This window comes from Peromyscus eremicus, chromosome 19 (genome assembly GCF_949786415.1).
Source record: "Peromyscus eremicus chromosome 19, PerEre_H2_v1, whole genome shotgun sequence".
Taxonomy (NCBI): domain Eukaryota; kingdom Metazoa; phylum Chordata; class Mammalia; order Rodentia; family Cricetidae; genus Peromyscus; species Peromyscus eremicus.
Window position 1 is genome coordinate 11,043,393 of NC_081435.1, and position 19,688 is coordinate 11,063,080.

The window sequence follows — 19,688 nt, forward strand, 5'->3', positions numbered from 1 at the left end:
GGATCCAGGACGCGGTCTATGGAGTTTCCAGACTTACTCAGCCATAGCAGTCACTGAAAACAGACCTAGAAAGGAATGGCTCTTACTCTAAACCCATCTTGCCTCCCTTCTTGGCCTCCCAAGCTTTGTCTCACTATGGAGTCAAAGTGGCTGACAACTTCCTATGTAGCCCAGCCTAGGCTGGGCTCGAACTCAGGGTATTTGTTGTCTCTGCCCTCTGCATACTCACTGCTCTGTGAAGCTGTTCCCATTGCTCTACTTCTGTTGTCTAAGTTCTGGTCTGAAACAATTTTCATCACACCATTCAATTATAGTCTGGCTCTGTTTTCACCCATCCACAACACTGGTGCCAACATAACAAGTCGAAAATATAACGTATTTCTATAAGCATGGCCCTGGCTGGAATCCTTGCTGGGCCCCTCAGAACTCTGGATACAATTCAAACTCCCCGCTCCAGCAGAACTGTTTGTCTGATTGTCTTTGTCTCTGCAGCAGACTCCCTGAGGGCAGTCTCTTTGTCTGGAATCCCCGATCTTTCGATCTCTTACTACACACTAATTGAAGTGAAGAATAAATAATTGAATAATACATACTCAGAATGTCTGCTGGGTAAACGAAGCAAGTCCTGTGTGAATGAAAGCTCAGGTTGCTGTAGCAGAGAAAGGGGGATCCCTACTGTTTACCATGGCAGGTCCATAGCCCATCCTTAAGGCAGTTTACTTTGTCCATCAAGGTATGGCTTACTCATGTTTCCTCTGTCCTAAACTAGTTGGCAGATAGCATTACCTACATATGTAATAACGTGAGCTTGACCAGGGGAGTATTTATTCAAAGCCTTGAAGCAGCAGGAATACCGTGCTGAAGTTTAGTATCTAGCTCCCTAATCTGAGTCAGTCTGTGCAAATACTGCTAACTTCCCTCCTCAGTGTCTATACCCCAGATCACATGACCCAAGCCCTGTTTACTGCTGCCTTTTCTCTTCTGAAATACATGTGTTATGAAAAATTTTATAAGATAGACTATCAGGGGCTGGGGATGTAGCTGAGTTGTAAAATGCTTCCCTAGCATGTACAAAGTCCTGGGCTCAGTCCACAGCACTATATAAAATTGGGTGTGGTGGGGCAAGCCCGTAATCCTAACAATTGGGAGGTGGTACAAGGACCAGAGGTTCAGGGTTATTCTCAAAGACATAGCAAGTGATGATGGCACATTATCTAGAAAATGCCCTAAAGTAGCAAAAAGTGATCCAAACGGAAGGCAGGCCAGGTCGAGAAGAGCCACCACTTTTGAGGGTCTTTACAAAGTACTTTCAAAGCCAACTAGTTCAATGAGAAAGAGACCCCATGTTTCTTACCTCAATATAGGTCCCAGATCATAGTATTTGATAAAACACATTACCATTTGCCCAGCATGCATTTATAGTAACTTTGTGGGAAACAGCAGTCGTCATTTTGAGAACTGTTTTGGTCCAACGGAGCAGCCAGCAAGCACACATAAGAGACAATGAGCTGCCCACTCTGGGCACAGTTGGGGTATCTGCGAGCACCTCTTCCTCCACCTTTCCTGTCCCTGCCTCAGTACCGAGGCTGTGCCTGTGCTCGTCACACTGCGAGCGTCTCCTGTCCCCTGCTGGGCTCAATGGCACGCAAGGTTGCTCCCTCCTTTGTTGCTGCCCAGGTTCAGATCTCCAGGTATTGGCGAGCATCCTGTTCACACCCAACCTGGAAGGACACTGTGGACATGACCCCTGTATTACAGTCACAGACCTGCGCGGCCTCACCATCCTACCCTAGTCCTCAACACTCAAGACTGTTTATTCAGATGTGACATCTTTTTAGATGGAATTGTTTGCATTCCTGTCAAAACTAGGTCTTATTGGCCTCGTCCCTAAAATTCAGCACCTTTGAAAGTTTCTCAAAACGAGGGTTAATGCCGACCAATTATACCACTTCTGCTTTGGCTTGGCAAAAACATCTATTGACCTGCTGGGAGCCTGTGTAGCCAACCAGGGCTTGCAGAGATCTAGGTAATACAGTGATTTTTAAGGAACATAACATTATACACGAGGAAATCATCAACGGTTATGTCCGATCATGCAACGTTAATGGCTCACCATGTTGAGTACAGAGCAATCTGATAGATCTAGAAGTGCCTATCTATCTACTTGAATAATCCTTTGGAAATTAAATCATATGGGAGCAATATTAAGCTTAAAGATTCCTAGTTTAAGAAGCTTCTCAAAACAAAATACTTCCAAATGATAAAACATATGCATATACTGACAGACACATTTTAATACTGACGGGTCAGGTCAGAAAGCTAATGAGTAGCTCATGATAAACAGCCCATAATCTATGAGCAAGCTAGGCAAGCACAATGTCTCAGCAGTGCAAGTCTTCATAGAGGGCACTAAGTTCTGCTTGATCCAGGGGACAAATTAACCGAAGACTACAAAGGAGGGGATGGCTATGCACTAAGAAATCAATGTGAGGAACCCAGGACTGCCACTGAGCATGGCAAGTTTTCTCTATCATGTGACCGCATATCACTATTGCATTGCTGAAATCTAAGTCAGACTGTAATCTTGAAAAAAAAATGAACTGATAACCAGAGATATCATTCAATGATACTGTTCTGGGATATAAAATGTATGACACAGAAGAAATCAGAAGGACAAATTAATTCCATTATGACTGCACTGAGCCCTTCATGTAGACTGAAAGACAGGAACCCACTGGAAGCTGAAGGGGCCTTCTAGCCACAGTCCTGATGAGGTAAATTTTATTAATATCAGCATATGAAATTAATATTAGCAACAAGCATAGGAGATGACCGCTCCTGATTAATTCTGTCCAAACACGTGAATGTTTATTTGACTCACTATGAAAAGAAGGTGATGAATTTCTGGCTGACAATCACATCACCGTGTTGATAAAAATGACACAGGGGACAACTTGACCCGAGTTTGAGTTCTGAAAGGTGATAGCACGACTGAAGGGAGGACAGAGTCCTGCCAGCCAGATGCAGATGGCCCTCAGTCTAGTACTAAATCATTTTCATTGTCTACAACTAGATGTGCCTTTGTTCCAGAACAGAGTCTATACTTTGGGCTGGTTTTATTAACTCTGACTAGAGCTTAAGCATTCAAGTTCCCACAGATAACTGTGTTTATCAAAAGCTGACAACATCATTTTCATCATCATACTGATCAATTAAAGACATAGTTGGAAAAGATCCCTAATTTCACAAATTGATAATTTTAAATGTAATAAGTAGACACAGACATTTTAGTACATCTTTATATTATTGACCTTTATTCGTTTAGTTCTACCAATACAAATGAGCCTAACTGGACCATAGGAATTTAATAATTTAAATTCAAATAGAAATTTCCTTACACATTTGATAAATGCTTCATTAGCAGAAAGTAAATTTTCTCTAGGGAGAGCAGGCCCTGCACCTCGCCTTGGTGGTACAGTGAAGGTGATTCTGTACACAGGAGCATTGGTGATCTGGTCCCACCCATCATCTGCCATATCGTGATGTAAGCAAGGGGAAGATACCCTCCCCCTCTTCCCATCCCCCCTCCTCCCATCCCTCACCCCTCACCACCTATGGCAGGTGAGAGAGCTGGCCCTGAGATCATGAGAACCAGTGATTTGGCTGGGCACCTCAACAAGCTGGCCCTGCCTCTCATCAGCTGCAGCACTCACTGGAGTGGCCCCTGCACCTTTCCTGGGCAACACAATAGAGCTGGCCCTAGTGGTGTAGGTGTGAGAGAGCCAGCCCTGAGGGTGTGAGAGTGGGTGCCTTGCCCTGCTACTTACTAGCCCTGCCTTTTGCTACTTACTGCATAGGCTGAGCTAGCCAGGGCAATGCTGGAGAGCTCACCCTGATGTTGAGCATGTGGGAGAGCTGGTAAGCTAACCAACCCAGCAACTACCCAGGTCCCAAACCAGGGTTATGAGTTGGCTCACCCCAACATCCACCCCATCTATGATCTGCTGGAGCATGTGAAGGGGCCTGACCCTGCAGACCCAAAGTTGCAGGATCTCCATGACACAGGACAACAACAAGATATGCAAGAGGAGTCTCAGTTAGGGCCTAGGATGGATAGTATAGCAGAAACCAGAGGCCTCGAACCAGACCAATGACTTATTGCAATGAACACTTGCAAGTAAGATGTATAGATTAAAGTGTATACTATGTGACTCACTGTGTCATACTACACCTTCTAAGACAAGATTTTTCTCTTCTTTTATTAATTTCTTTTCTTTTTAAATTTTATTCTTTTTATCTTGTGGGGGAGGTTGCAAGAGCAGAAGAAATGGGGAGATGAGTGGGATCAAGATGCCTTATGTAAAAGACACAAAGAATCAATAAAAAGTTAAATAAATAAAAAAAGAAAGTAACTTTTCCTAGAAACTGATAGAGATTATCAAAAGTAAACTATAATGTGAAAAATGTTTCTGCACCATGTCCAATGGTTCTTTTGTTTCAGGATAGGTGTAAATGTAAAATTCCAACACAGTCCAACAACTGGGGCTTTGTTACATTAATGTTTTGGAAATTAAAAAGGAGGCAAATTATGATTCCTTGATATATAAGACACTGAAGATTGAAGGGGTGCAGAATTCTGGATTTTGAAGAATTTTAGAGAATGAAATTTTAAAACTCTTAATAAGTTTCTCAAAAAGCAAGTGTGGTAGTTTGAAAGAAAATGGCACCCAAAGAGGTTGCATTATTAGGAAATATGGCCTTGTTGGAGGAAGTGTGTCAATATGGGGGTGAGCTTTGAGGTTTCCTATGCTCAAGTTATACCCAGTGAGACAGACTACTTTCTGTTGCCTGTGAGTCAAGATGTAGGACTCTCAGTTACTTTTCCAGTACCATGTCTGCCTGTATGCCACCATGTCACACCATGATTATGGACTAAATCTCTGAATGTTAGCCACCCAAATGAAATGTTTTTCCTTTATAAGAGTTGCTGTGGTCATGGTTTCTTCAACAGCAACAGAAACCCTAAGCAGCAAGTCTAGTGTTAAAACCTACAGGTCTACAAAGAACTTTCTACAAAAGGGAAGAGTGGATCTGCACACTAAGGGAAAGGGAGAGGCAAGCCACTCACTTCAATTCAACCTTCAGTCTCTGCTTTGCTCATACTGCATTTCTGTTTGAAAATGGAATCTCTAGAAGTCCGAACATAAACCTGCCACAGAGCTCTTGATTTATGGTGCATGTGCATACTGTGATCTCAAGGGCTAGTTCTGTACACACAACGGCAGAAAAAGCAAGAGATTCTTGAGATAGTTAAGGACAAAGGGAACAAGTTTAGAGAATAAAAGATTAATGTCTTAGTAACAAGACCATTAAGAAGGAAGAAAAAGAAAACTACTGGTGAAGAAAAGCAATCTTCTGTAGCCAAGGGAATCAACCCCATGTCCTTGTTGAACAAGTATTCTACTTGGCTGCTTGGGAACAAAGGCACACCCTGGGGCTCATATTGGGAACAAGTAGCTGGGGTACAGTACTTGGAACCAAACACAGAAGAGTGGTCTTTTAAAACGGTGATCCGTGAGAACTGTGTTAAAGTTGGACAAGAGAGAACGACTCAGGTCAATGAGGATACTCCTCTGCAGAGAGAAATGTAATCTTTCTTTAGGAAATGTTGTAAGGTACATAATAGCAACATCAATTATAGAAGTGCCAAACCCGTGTCAATTAGCGAAACATTTATGTGTTTTATGCACTCAACGAAGGTGAGAAAAGAGAGGATAACAGGGTTTTTGAGCGCCCTTCCTGCAAAGACAAGAACTGTCTCTACCACAGCACACCAGCATGCAGAGCAGCAGAAACATCTGCTGTCCGTTCACTCCAAGTTCCTAACTTAGAGCTTCCTGGTTGTTCCACTAGATGAATGCATTCTAAGCAACCCACAGAATCTGCCATCCTCAGCAGCCTAAGAAATCTTCAGGAAGGTAGGATCCAGACTTCTGACATTTCCTGGAACTCGGGTACTTTTCTAGCTCTGGAAACTTAGTTGGAATTCTAGATAATGCAGGTAGATGTTCTCAGTCAGGGATGAAATGTTGATCAAATCCTCCTTGTTAATTTGGAAACTGCTTCTAGATCTGCAATTATTTCTTAAAATAGAGTTTTACAAATCTCTGTCTTCAAGTAGACTTTAATTTGCCTAGTTTAACTTGTTTTGAAATTTCTATAAAAAGACACAAAAGAACACTCTAAAAATTACCAAAAGGATACATTTACCAAGAGCAGTAAGAGGAGGATTAACCATAAAATTCACAATGGTTTAAATTTATGAATTGGAATCTTGTCAAAAGTCATTATGCTGTTCAATGAGAACAGAGGACAGAAGGCAAGGGCTCTGTCTGACTGACATTATGTCTCTCAGTGTCTGGGTTAGTTTCTGCCTCAAGAAGTTCCATTATTTTAAATGAATCAAAACTTAATGATTAAAAGAAAGCTATTCATAATCCTCCTTATCCTAAGAGAAATGGAAAGTAGGCAATACCCAAAGTGAGTCTCTGCCAACCAAGGTTCAATTTAAAGCCTAACCGTCAGAAAAATTTTGCTTTTCTTCCTTCTATTCAAATGAGAATACATAAAAATTAAATATACTTACAGTATAAGTACATACTGGCATTTTATTTTATATTAAGGTTAATCAGGTCATTAATGTGCATTAACTAACAAGTTTAAGCAGACAATATTTATTGAGCATTTACAAAGAATTCTGAGGACTAACACAGTTCACAGAATTTGTAATATTCAGCTCAGTGTAACTCATTTACACCATCCACAATCACTCAGAGACCTAAAACTTACCTGTGAAATTTTAGTCAGACTCCATGTTCTACAAGGGTCATGTCAGAACTGGAGTCACACACAGTGCTTCTAATTACATGGGATAATTAGTTCAGATGTAACAGGTGTGAAAAAGACCAGGTTTTATCTTAAGGCTTTGTTCTCTAAAAGCCCATAAAATTGAGTTTATACACACTTTAAATGCTGGACGGATTCAACTCCTCATGGGTCTTACAACATACACGAGACATCTGTTGAATAGAGTAGGGTGTGATAGAAAGTTCAACAACTCCTTCCAACCGCAGCCATCTCTATAGACAGTTTTCAATAACTATCTGAGTCTAAAAAATAGTTATGGCTTATAGATCAAAATTGTTAACTGTCTAGAAATAATTAACTAGTGGTTTCCAATGAGCTGGGCAAGAACCAAGAAATGCTGTAATTTGTGTGAGAATTATAGAGACTGTAGATAATATCCTATGACAGAAATGACTTTCCCAGGTAAGCATACGGCATTGCTATTTGTGGTGAAAAAAAAAATCAGTCAATGAAAATCTATCATCAGTATGGATGTATAATGTAAATACTTGCTGAATGAAAGAATAATGAATTAAAAAAATTAGTCGACTAACAAAGCCTCACTGGCTTGAAAGCCCAATAAACTGGTAACTTTATTTTCTTGATCAACAAATGCAGAAAGTGTCACATGGGCTTATAAAGTATCAAGTTGTTTTAAAAAACGGATTCCTAATTTTGAAAGGTAGCACAGGCCAGGCAGGAGGGCAAACAAGTTGTGTTCTCCTGATCTAACCCTCCTTCAGGGAGCTCTAAAGGACGTCTGCTCAAGTCAGAGATTGTGGAGCGAGTGCAGCAGGAGAAATGGGAACATTCCTGGTCAACTGACATCATTCCCACAAGGCTGGCAGGCCTCCAGGGGCTGGGGCAGAACAGAGGCTTGATTTGAAGTGGGAGAAAGAAGCCTGCGTTTTCTGACTTACACCTTGGCAACAAGCAGACGCTTGGAAGGGGCACTTCTTATGTGCAGATACTGCAAGTGTGTGTGTGTGTGTGTGTGTGTGTGTGTGTACAAGAGGAGGAAAGAAGACCAATTGAAAAGTTAAAAACTGCTCTCCCCAACCTGAGTGAGCCATTTAGAGTCTCTCTCTCTCTCTCTCTCTCTCTCTCTCTCTCTCTCTCTCTCTCTCCACAAACACACACATACACACACACACACACACACAGAGAAACACACGGAGACACAATAAGTCTATTTACAAAAGCAACAGAACTACTTTATAGTTAGAAAAGTAAGAAATTAAAATGGTCCAATTAAGCATAAGCATCTCTACTTAAACTCATGGTATTTCTCATTGGACATGCAAGCTACTTCATACTATTTGAATCTGAAGAAAACACCCTTTCTCCCTGGGGTACATGGAAAATGCATTTAGATGCAGTTTAAAAAGTCGCCAAGTGAAACTCCAATTGATTGTGAATTGTTTTAAAGAATCCTTACTTAGATGATAAATTGAAGTTTTCATTTCTACTTTGTGTGATAAAAAGATAGAGTTACAGAGATGTCAAAGTGCAAACTGTAGAAATGAACCAAGTATCAGCCTGCTGGCCTCAAAATATACATGTGATCCAAATGGCCAACGCTTTGCATTTCTGTTCCACATTAAATTTTATGGCCCATCAGGAATGTAAAGAATGATGCTTTAAAAAAATTTCAACTCACTAGACAAGTCTCTACCTTTTGATAAGTATGTCATGTTTTTCTTTAATAATGTGGCCATGTTTAATACTTGGAAATAAAGGAAAATATGGAGGGGGCACAGAAATTTCTGTAGGAAGCTTGTACTAAACTAATTTTAGTATTCTGGCTAAATTTCTGATCCTTCCCTTTTTTCACGTCTACAGATATGCATCCTGACATCAGTTTTTAAAAGAGTAATGTCATTAATGATGCTATGTTGAACAAGGAAGTAATTTTCATCCAACTGCGTTATACTAGAAAAGAAGACTGTTCCATATGAAATGCGTTCGAGTGTCTTAGTCATGTGTCCTTTTAAGTCATAATTATATATTTGCTTTCTTGGCTCCCCAGTAGTTTTAAAAGGTTATCTTTAGATTTATTACTCATTAATCTGAGTCAAATTTACCAGTGGAAAAGGCTGATGTAAAAGTCCTGATGTAAGCAGAATAGCAGTTCTAAGTCCTTAGGTCTTGCTTAACACAGAAATAACACATTTTCCACCAAGAGCACTGAAGAGGGCCTTCAAGGGCCTGCGTGATGGGGGTGTCACATAGCTCAACCAAGTTTCCGAGTACACACAGAATCCAGGCGAGTTTAACCAAGAGAAGTATGCAGAAAAGAACTTGAAGGAGGGCATTAGCCAGCTGCCACTCCGCTGCAAATACTCAAAGCAGCACCCTGAACAACGAAACCATAAGCATCTCGGCTCTACAGTCTGTCTCCCCATCTCCCCTTTTCCTTCATCCCCTCCTTGGACAGAAAACATCACTAGAAAAAATATGAAAAATCCCATTTTATTCATCATGACCTAACCAGTCACCCTATACTCAGACTCTTAGTCCATTTTCTGAAACACAGATTAAAATATTAGTTCCGGGCCACGAAGAAATGCCTGTGGAAAGGATCTTTTTTCCTCCATGGAGGTACACAGCTGCTGATATGTAGATTTAAGGAATTATATATAAGAAATAAGTACTTTCTGTAAAAATTTACTATGCTCAAACTTAAATGGAAGAGTCATATAAATTAAAATGATTCCCAAATGCTTTTAGAATTTCAAATTCTCCAGTTCTTTTTCTCCTACCTCCAATTTCAAACAAAGCTCTCAGCAGCTGGAGGGCACAGCCTTATCAGAAGTGGGCAGACACCCATGCCAGACGCATGGTATGCTAAAAGTTCACTTCTTAGCCAGCTGCTTGAAACTTTAACACTTTCCCAGGGGCACAGAATTACAACTGAGGATTAAGTTGCAAGATCAACACAAAAAATCTGATTGGAAGTACAATGCATAGTACCAAGAGTCACAACAGGGCACTGGGAACCGCGCCATGGCTAAGTCCAGTCGGGGTAAGAAGTCTTCTTGTGTCCCGAAGAGGGAATCTTTTCACAGGGATTTAGAAGTGAAAAGCTGATTGGGAACACTGTTGGGGGGTGGGTATAAAGAGGTGAGGCACAGCTGAAAGCAGGACAGAAAGAGGTATGTGGGGAAAGAGGGTGAGGACTAACAGGAGCCAGACACTGCTTCTGACTGGACCCATCTGGTTCTAAGTACCATCAAGAATGTCAACAGAGGAAGTGCCACAGGAGAGAGGTCCAGGCCTCTCCAGGGTCCAGAAAGGGAGGGACATACTAGCTGTGGCCAGGGACACAGAAGCTCCCAGCACTGACTTCTGCAGTTGCTACTTAGATGCAGGTACGTGGTCCAAACAGAACATGGAGGCACTTAGAACGAGACAATCACAGTTTTAGCACAGAGGGACCAGAGCATACTACATCTTCCAACTATAAATATCCCAATCTCAACTAGATGGCTGGAGAATGGAATTTTCATTATAATTATTAATGCCTATTAACCACACGTATTAATATGTTTCACAGTGACATTTCACACAGGCATATCTTGTGGTTTGTACCCATTTTCCTCATTTCCTGCCCCACTTCTTACATCTTCTCTTTGATGACAGAAGACCGAGTTCTTACAAAGACAGGTGTCCATATTTTAATGAGAGAATGAATACCTGGGTGCACAATCTTTTGTCACTGACATTTTGTCTACTTGTTTCATTAATATCTTTAAATGTTCCTACAGTAAGAAATGTACCAAAAGTTCTGATCAGATGACAATGTGCCCAGAAACATGTATTTTCACCAAATACCTTCTGAGGCTCACTACAGGCCGTGTGCATGCTGCTCCTTCACAAGCTTATCCTTAGTGAAGAGTCCTCCGTGTAAAAGAGGTGTCCAGCCCTGTGATCACATTTACTGATGTGTTAGCTATTCCTCTTAGTGTGCAGCCCAAGTTCATATGTGCAGTATATGCATCTACATGCATGTGCACATGTTCATGTGTGAGCATGCAAGGGTGTTCAGGTGGAGACCAGAGACGGAGGTTAGGTGTTAGCTATTACTTCCCACCTCACTTTTCCAGAGAGAGTCTCTCTCTCACTGGACCTGGAGCTCTGTGATTTGGGAAGACAACCAGGCCACTGAGCTCCAGGCATCCTCCTATCTCTGCCTCTCCAGCGGTGAGATTTCAGCTGTGCACGACTTCACTGAGCTTTTCACATGGAAACTGGGGTCTGAACTCAGGTCCTCGTGTTCCCACAGCAAGCATTTCACCAGTGGAGCTGTTTCTCCAGCCCCACAGCCAACTTCTCTGATCTGAGCCCATGTACAAGGGCAGAAGACTTGTGTGTGGCTTCAAGTCCTCCACCCAGGCACACAGCCTGTGTGCCTCACTTTGATTAGGACTTTCTCTAAGGACAGGCTGGACTTCTGAGCTGCAAAAGTACATCGAAAATGGTAAAATCGTTTACCCTGGGCCAAGAGTGAAGAGACAGGGTGAGTCAGGAAGGGGAAGGGCTTGAACTAACTGAATCCCAGCGTCCACGCTGAGTGCCTGCTACAGCGTCTCACGGAACAGTTCCGTGTGTGGAGTCACCAGTTGGGAAAGCTGGACTGTTCCACCTGGAATTGATAGAGGGCTGGAAAACACTTCAGTGGGGACAGAAAGTGAGGCAGTGAACGGGAGAGGAGAAGGAAGGACTAAAATTCTCAAAGTCAAGGAAACAAAGTGACCCATTGGAAGGATATCTGAAAATCTTTTATGAGTGAGTTGATTAATTAGAGCAAATGATTACTAATAAAAGATGTCCACTTGGCTGACGTTGGTAAGCTAAACTTATGAATACTGGCCATGCCAAAAGCACCACAGATAACATGTATAAATCATTTTGGTACAAGGTCGTGACAAAAGTGGAAAAACCGTGATTTAGTACCAGAGTTTGTAATCTGTCTGTCCACATTTGTTTCCTATTGCCTGTGTTGAAACCTCACATGAATGGCAGAGGAACTATTTAATGTTGTAAGACAAAATCAGAGAAGTTTCTAAGAAAAGATTTGTTTTCATTTATATGTATGTGTGTGAGTGTATGCTCTATGTGTGGATATCCATGAAGGCCAGAAGACACTGGATTCCCCTGGACCTGGAGTTATGGACAGTTAAGAGCTCCTGGAAACTACACATGGCTCCTCTGGGAGAACAGGAAGTGCTCTTAATTGCTGAGCCATCTCTCCAGCCCTGGAGGAATGGGCATCATGATCATATAGAATGGGATATATGGCAGCTGTAGGAGAGAAGGCGTGAGAGAGGGAGAAAGAGGAAGGGAGGGAGAGAGAGCGTGCACAGAGAGCCTGCCCCCTCCCCACCACCCACTGCCCTGCTGGTTCAAATGGCCACATCACTAGGCAGAATAGTAACTAGTCCTTGTGACATCCCTCCATGTCTTCCTCTGACTCCCAGTATCCCTCACTCTTCAACATCTCATGTATGTTGTACTAGCCCCTATCCCTTTAAGACCCCTCTCCCCTCCCCACTCCCTCTCACAGGCCCTTTCTAGCTTCCAGGGCTCTGCAGACACTCCAGAGTAAACACACAAATCAGTGTCTTCCTCTTTGCTGACTCTGTGTTAGTCTGTGAGTGTTTGAATGTTTTGTGAGAAATCTGAAAAGCAAAGACACTAGAAAGCAAAACAAAGAAAGAGTGACAGAAACACCTGGGCCATCTGCCTCATGATCAATTAAGACATCACTGTGCCAAGAACACGGTTTTAGAATATTACACATGAAAAATTGTCTTTACAATGATAAAAACTGGGTGTGAGATACAGACAGACATTTACCAGAAGTCTGTCTTGTGATCATTATTCATAATGAAGACCTCGTGTTTAATTTATTTAGTACATGAACAATTTTACAAATCGATAATTCTCTTAAAAATCACAACTTAGAAAGCAAGACCTAGGCTAGGGAACCAAATAGCCCCACCCAGAACCCCAGCTCTGGATAAGTAAATGAAGCTTTCTTTTGTGACAAGGTTTTGTAAGTAAGGCTATTTTATGTGGATTTTTATTTATGATAATCACTCAGAAACTTTATTTCAAGGAGTCAAGAATGGAAAATAAAGTATTCAAAACACTGGCTCTATATGCACATTTCAGCACTCCACTTTCAGTATTTTAGCTACTAACTAAACTAACTACTAACTAACTGAGTGTAACAGAAATTGCTTTCCTTTTCTCTTCCTTTCTCAGGAGGGAATTGACCCCAAGACCCCCTGAGCTACACTCCCAGCTCCTTATTTCACTTTCATCTTTTGAAACAGTAAGTAAGAAGGACTGATTTCACCTTGCTATTTCTAAATGTGGGCGAAGGAGGGATGCCATTATCTTGACATTTAAAATATGATTAAAACCCACAGAAAGAACATAAACGAGTATGTTGGGTGGAAATGTTCTATGAAAGAAATGCAAGATTTTTTTAAGCAAACATGTAACTTTAAAGGTTACAAGTCTACCAAGGTGAATACTATTTAGGTCAATACAATCAGTGAGAACTAAAGAACATTTGGTACAGTAGAACAGGAAAGTTCCATGTACACTCATTACAGAAGGCTGATTTGGGGGCATTACTGTCTACAAGTGCTCTTTGTTGCCATGAGCAACACTCCTGTAACTACATTCAAATGCCTGAATCGGGTCACGATTACCTTCTGCGGGGACCTCGCAATTCTGGAAAGGCACTTGCTCTTTCATTCAGGATTTCAAAGGAAATAGCTTTCATCTCAGGCAGCCGAACATCTGGCTTCTTGGTTTGTTTTAAGAAGCAAAATAGGAAGAGAATGAATTGCCATGAAACAGGTCAGCTTAGCAATTTTCCCCTATTTTTTTTAATAATTATATGTGGGAATTTTTGACTGTGTTTGATGACCACTCACACTTATGCCCCCCCACCCCCGTTTGCTTTCTGAAGTCTCATGCTCGTTCAAACTTATAGCTCCTCAGAGTAAAAACACTCAGAATAAAAGAAGTGAAATCATCCATGTTTTAGAACTATAGTTTTTGAGTTTTTTTAATCATAAAATAATTTATAAACACACACTTCTGGTTCTTGGAACAAATTTTTCTATTTTTTCCTACTTACTGATCATCTTATTATTCTCCTCTGTCCACTAATACCTGCTTAAAGTCTTCAAATATGTAACTATGGCAACATCTACTCCTCCCACGGAGAACTTACTAAGCATTAGGTACCATACAAGGGTTTTAGCTGTCCTTCATCTCCTGAGATGTACTATCAAGCCAATTGGGATGTGCTGGATCAAAGGCTTTTGTTGCAAGTCACGCAATGAGCAATAAGAAGACACAGGATTTGAACTTAAAAGGTTGTGACATCTACTTCCTAAGAGAACCATTTTTATATAAAAAAAAATCCAATATTTCTACTTTTTGCATTTAAATCTGAGCTTTTTGTTCTATCAACAACTTTCCACTATACATATGATAATTTTGCATCTATGCTCACCACAGAAATTGGTTTACATTTTAAAAGTCTGAATTATTTTTAAAACTAGCACACAAAGCATCAGGTTTCCTTTTGGTATCATCAAGTACACTTTGTTTTGTTGGTTCTCTTCCCCTAGCTCTTCCTCATCTTCAGGCCTACTCGAGTCCTTCCTGCCTCAGTTGCCCACTTCGGGCTTTCACGTCACAAGTGTTCAATCCCCCTCCTCTTTCTGGTTTCACGACCTACAACCACAGCAACACACCCACACATCTATAAGCATACGACAGTTTTATGGTGAGATTTCTAATGGTGCTTTTAGCCCTGGCAGCACAGTCCAGTGTGAGCCCACTTTGATCTTTCTATTCTAAGGAGGGGCCTGGGCCTCAGTTTGTGGTTACAATCCATCTTGATTCCCTCGCTTGCAATTTTCCTCATTATGTATCATCCAGCTAACAAGTCACTCCCACAAACAGATCTGTCCTGAACACAATATTTGTTTACTCCAACTTCTGGACCCTCATGACATCTTGAACTTTGCACTTACAGCCTTTATCTCAATGTGTAACCGCATTCCTCACTGCCTGGACTGTGAGCTTCGGGATGACAGAGACCCATGTTATCTTGCTCTACCCTGGATCCCTGTGTCTTGCTCAGAGAATGTGAAGGGCATGTGACCTGAATGGCTATCAAGAGCCATTACAGACAGAAAGAAGGAGCCTTGCATTGCCTCATCAGCCTGATCTAGTGCTCCACAGCACTGTGTTGTAGATTTCATCCTCTATAAAACGGCTTTCTCCAAAACTCAGAGAACAAATAAGTCTTCATCTAAGTCACACATCCCCCACTACAAAACAGAGCTATCCCCTACACACTACAACCTTAAGTAATTTCAGTGAGTCACAGCTACAAATAACAAGAGAAACAGTGGAACACATGCTTTCAAGTGAGTAGAACCATTTAGACACAATGTTCTGTGGACAGCAATGATTTCTGTGTTATCATTTATGCTTTAACATTTTTATGGATCTCTTTGGCAACTACCTTTAAAATGAATTAACTGACCACATCAGAAATCCTGCCTCCTTTCTTCTGACCATTGTTTCTAGTTGTCATAGTATCCTAGATCTCCACCTGACTCACTCAACTGAACCCTGACCCCAGAGATGGAACGTCATCCCCTTCCCATGTGGAGACCTTTTGACAGTCTGGTTGTGGAGTGTAAAGACTTGCACGGGAAAGGCCAAGGGTTCAAGAGGCAGTGGAGGGAGACCCTTTCTGAGTAGCACTTCAGGCTTGCGTGCTTTTGGTCCAGGCCACCTCACGGTGTGCACCAGGGAATCAAACCTGCCCGCAGTGGGCACTGCTCACCACAGGAAGTCAAAGGAGGCTGGGGTTCTCTGAGGGGCAGCCTTTTGGTTCTGGAGGCAGGTGCCTTGACAGCCTGGTCTTCTAGGCTGGACACTAACCTAGCTTCTTCTTTCCCTGGGGAGGGTTCTGCAAGTTGAGTTTTCCATGTACTGTCTCTCCCCCCCCCCCCCCCCCGAGCCCCGATTCCCGGAGCAGAATTTCATTTAGCATACAGTTAATAGTTGAAAATGACCCTTTCCAAGCCAAATATCTTCTTTAAAAGAAGACAGCATTCATTGACCCATAGGAAATACTGGAGGAACAACTGCTGAGTGTCCCGCAATGTGCTACTTTCAAATCACCTCAAGAAGAATGTCCGTTTACTCCGATCACTGTGGTCTTATCAACGTCTGGCTGTAGAAACAACAGGTCATTAGGTCAGTGCCAGAGCAAGGAGTGGCAATCTCAAGCCAGATTCCTAACAATGTTTCCATTAGCAGCAGGCCCTGAGGCCCATGGCCACCCTTTGTCTATAAACTACTGAGAATCTGGAATCAGCAACAGCATAGCCCCAAACCACCTACAAACTATACTTTGCCTCCTCTCTACTGTGACACTCACATGCTGTGACAAAACCGTGTGTGGTACTTCATTAAAATGAAACAAAAAATTGCCTTCTGCTATACCAAAGCATTCTCATAGCTGTAATAATCAGATGGCATTTGTGCTAGTTGGTTCTCTGTTGCTATAACAAATACCTTAGCTAATGAACTTGTGAGGGGAAAAGGTTGTCTTCCGCTTTCACATCTGAAGGTTCCAATCTCGTTGCTCTGGGCCTTGGTGTGGCAATGCCTGAGGGCGGGAGAGAGGCAGTAAAACCCCAGCCCTGGACTGAGTCCACCAGGTTGATCTCAGTCTGTGGGGAAGGCTTTGCCCTGGAGGAGATTGGAATGGGGGGCGGGCTGGGGGGAAGGTGAGGGGGGCGGGAGGGGGGAGAACAAGGGAATCTGTGGCTGATATGTAGAACTGAATTGTATTGCAAAATAAAAATTAAAAAAAAAAAAAAAAAAAAAAAAAAACCAGCCCTGTAGTCAGGGAGGAAGAGGCTATTCCGCAATCCTTTCCATCTGGTCCATGTCCCAATAACCCAAAGGCCGCATCCTAGGCACTACGCCTTAATGGTACCACCAACACCCCAGAATGCCACCTAGGGATTCCATCTTTAATATTTGGACTGTGGGCGGCATTTAAGATCCACATTGTAGGTGTTAAAGGCTTATAATTCAAAAAAGAAAAACAGCAGCACCTCCACACTTCCCAACCTGATTCTTTTTTGTTTGTTTCGAGACAGGGTCTGGTCTCTCTGTGCAGTTTTGGTGCCTGTCCTGGATCTCACTCTGTAGATCAGGCTGGCCTCGAACTCACAGAGATCCGCCTGGCTCTGCCTCTCAAGTGTTGGGATTAAAGGCATGTGGCACCACAGCCCGGTCCCAACCTGATTCTTCATGCTTCTGAATCCCCCCCCCCCTCTCTCTCTCACACACACACACACACACACACACACACACACACACAAAACTAAGGTTGGTCATGATAGCTTAAGCCTCTAATCCCAGAACTCAGGGGAGAGGGGGCAAAGGCAGGCAGATCTCTGTGAGACCAGCCTGGTCTACACACGGAGTTCCAGGCCAGTCAAGGCCACATAGTGAGACCCTGTCTGAAAACAAAAATAAAAAACTACTGATTTTCTGCACATGGCTAGTTTATGGTGCCACCTGTACTCATTCATGCCGTCCTCCCCTCCCTCACCCCTCTTAGCCCGGTTCTATGAGTACTGTAGTTAGGCTATGAACGGTCTCCACCGGCTCATGTGTGGACAACTGGTCCCCAGCAGCTGGTGTTGTGGGCAGATTGTGGGGGACTTAGGAGGCTGGACCAACTGGAGGAAGTGGGGTCTGTGGAGAGCATTACTGAAGGTAATGCCTGGTCCTGGGGTCCCTTCCTTGTGCTGGGCTTCCTGGCTGCCCGGTTGAGCAGTCCTTCTTTACCACACCATCTGCACCATAAAAAGCCAAAACCTATGAAACCTTGGGCAAAATGAACATTTTCCCCCTTAGGCTGTGGCCACGGCTATATAAAGTTTCCTAAGAGAAAACTGTCACCAACATGCTGCTGTGACTAGACCTATCTGTCTCAAAAGCTGGTAGAAATGATTGGTGGCAGGATTTGGAAGCATTTGGCGAAACCGGCTAGGGAAAGCCTGGAATATTGCAAGCAGAGCTTGCTTCATGGTTGATTTTGGTGGGGGTGGAGAAGATCAGGCACTATTAAAGATGCAGACAGCGAAGGGCAGGCCCATGAGGTCTCAAACCGGATAAGGGCTGAGAATTGGGATTTGGAGCAGAGGCCATCTACGCTACACTGTGGCAAAGAACTGGCCTACACTATTATGTCCATGTCCTGAGACGGTGAGTGAGGCGGAGTTTGAAAGCAATGGCCACCAGGCTTTGAGGGCCATAGGCAGACTAATAAGTGGAATAAATGTGCCCAAAGGCTCGTGTGCTGACTGCCTGGTCCCAAGCTGCCGGTGCTATGCTGAGCAGTTGTGGGACCTCGGGATGGGCCTAAGTGCATGAATTAGTTCTCAGGAAGCGTGCCATTGAAGTCTGTACCTGATCCCCGAGGTTCTTCCCTCACACCCTGCTTCCTGTCCATCATAAGGTGAGGAAGTTCCATCCAAAGCTCCTATAGTCGTGATGTTCTCTACAAGGGACCAAAGAACCATGCACAGGATAGCACCCCCTGAGACAGAGAGCCCAGCCAAATCTTTCCTCTCTCAGGTTTCTATCAGGTCACAGTGACGATAAGATCAAGTAACAAAGACAGTTTGGGACTGTGAGTAATACTAGGTGTTTACACTAAACAATTCCCAATGGAGCCAAAGGAATCATAGCTCCTCCCTGTGAGATGCCCATCCCTGTGGGTGAACAACCGCCTTGCTTTCACAGGGCTCCTTTTAAAAGTAACTCTAATAATTCCTACTACCCTGAAGTGCAGAAGCCTCTCAAGAAGGGTTCAGCACACTGTGTGATCTCCCCGCTTCCTCTGTCCCCCACCTTTCCTTTTCTTCTCTGGAATACTTATTACAAGTGCAGATTTGATTCCCGCCCCTCCCCCCATTTTATACACATCCTTTTGAAAATCTTACTTTCTGGGGCAGTTTAATGAAACAATCGATTGACTATTCATTTTTAAAAAGTGTTTCCATATTTCAATGGCTTCAAGAAATCCTGATTTTGTTTAATAAGTATCTTCTAGTCTCTGAAAGTGGTCAAGGATTGGGGAGCCCCACTCCACTCCTGCATGTTGCTGCTTCTCAGGCTGTTTTTCCTATGTGGCACTAGTGTGTGGCTTTCTCTTACAGTTGCCCTGCAGACCTGGCTCACAGGTCTCACACTGTTCATGAGTATGCATTAAAGAGGTCTGGGAACACAAAGGGACTTGATGTTTGGTTACCTTCGATGTAGGATGATGAGCTAACAGCCTACTGTTTCCGTGGGGGACCCAAACGACCATCGATCGATCCTTTTTAGGCAGTCACTGTCTTATTTATTTAGGTTTTTTCCAGAAAAGATGCCCTCTGTCTAAAGGAGTTTTGGCAGGTCAATAAACATTCCAAAGCCAACCAGCGGGCTTCCACAGAATTACTATTTTTAGGACTGGCAAACTAACAGGAAGTGGGATGAAAACGTACTACTACAAGACAGATTTTACATCAGTATTTGGTAATTTCCCAATAACCTAGCCAATCATTTTAGGAGAGACTGTAAACTGTTTCCATCTCTTAGAAGAGTTTATAAAATGTGCTGTTTACTTCATTTAAAATCAACACCAAGAGGTTAAACTAACATGG

At 42.7% G+C, this 19,688-nt stretch overlaps 1 protein-coding gene across 2 annotated transcripts in view; it reads right to left on the reverse strand.

The window, feature by feature from the left end:
* The window catches only part of Garem1 (GRB2 associated regulator of MAPK1 subtype 1), a 180,029-nt gene that overhangs the window by 67,751 nt on the left and 92,590 nt on the right, over positions 1–19,688 (reverse strand). The gene's annotated exons all lie outside the window — the stretch shown is intronic.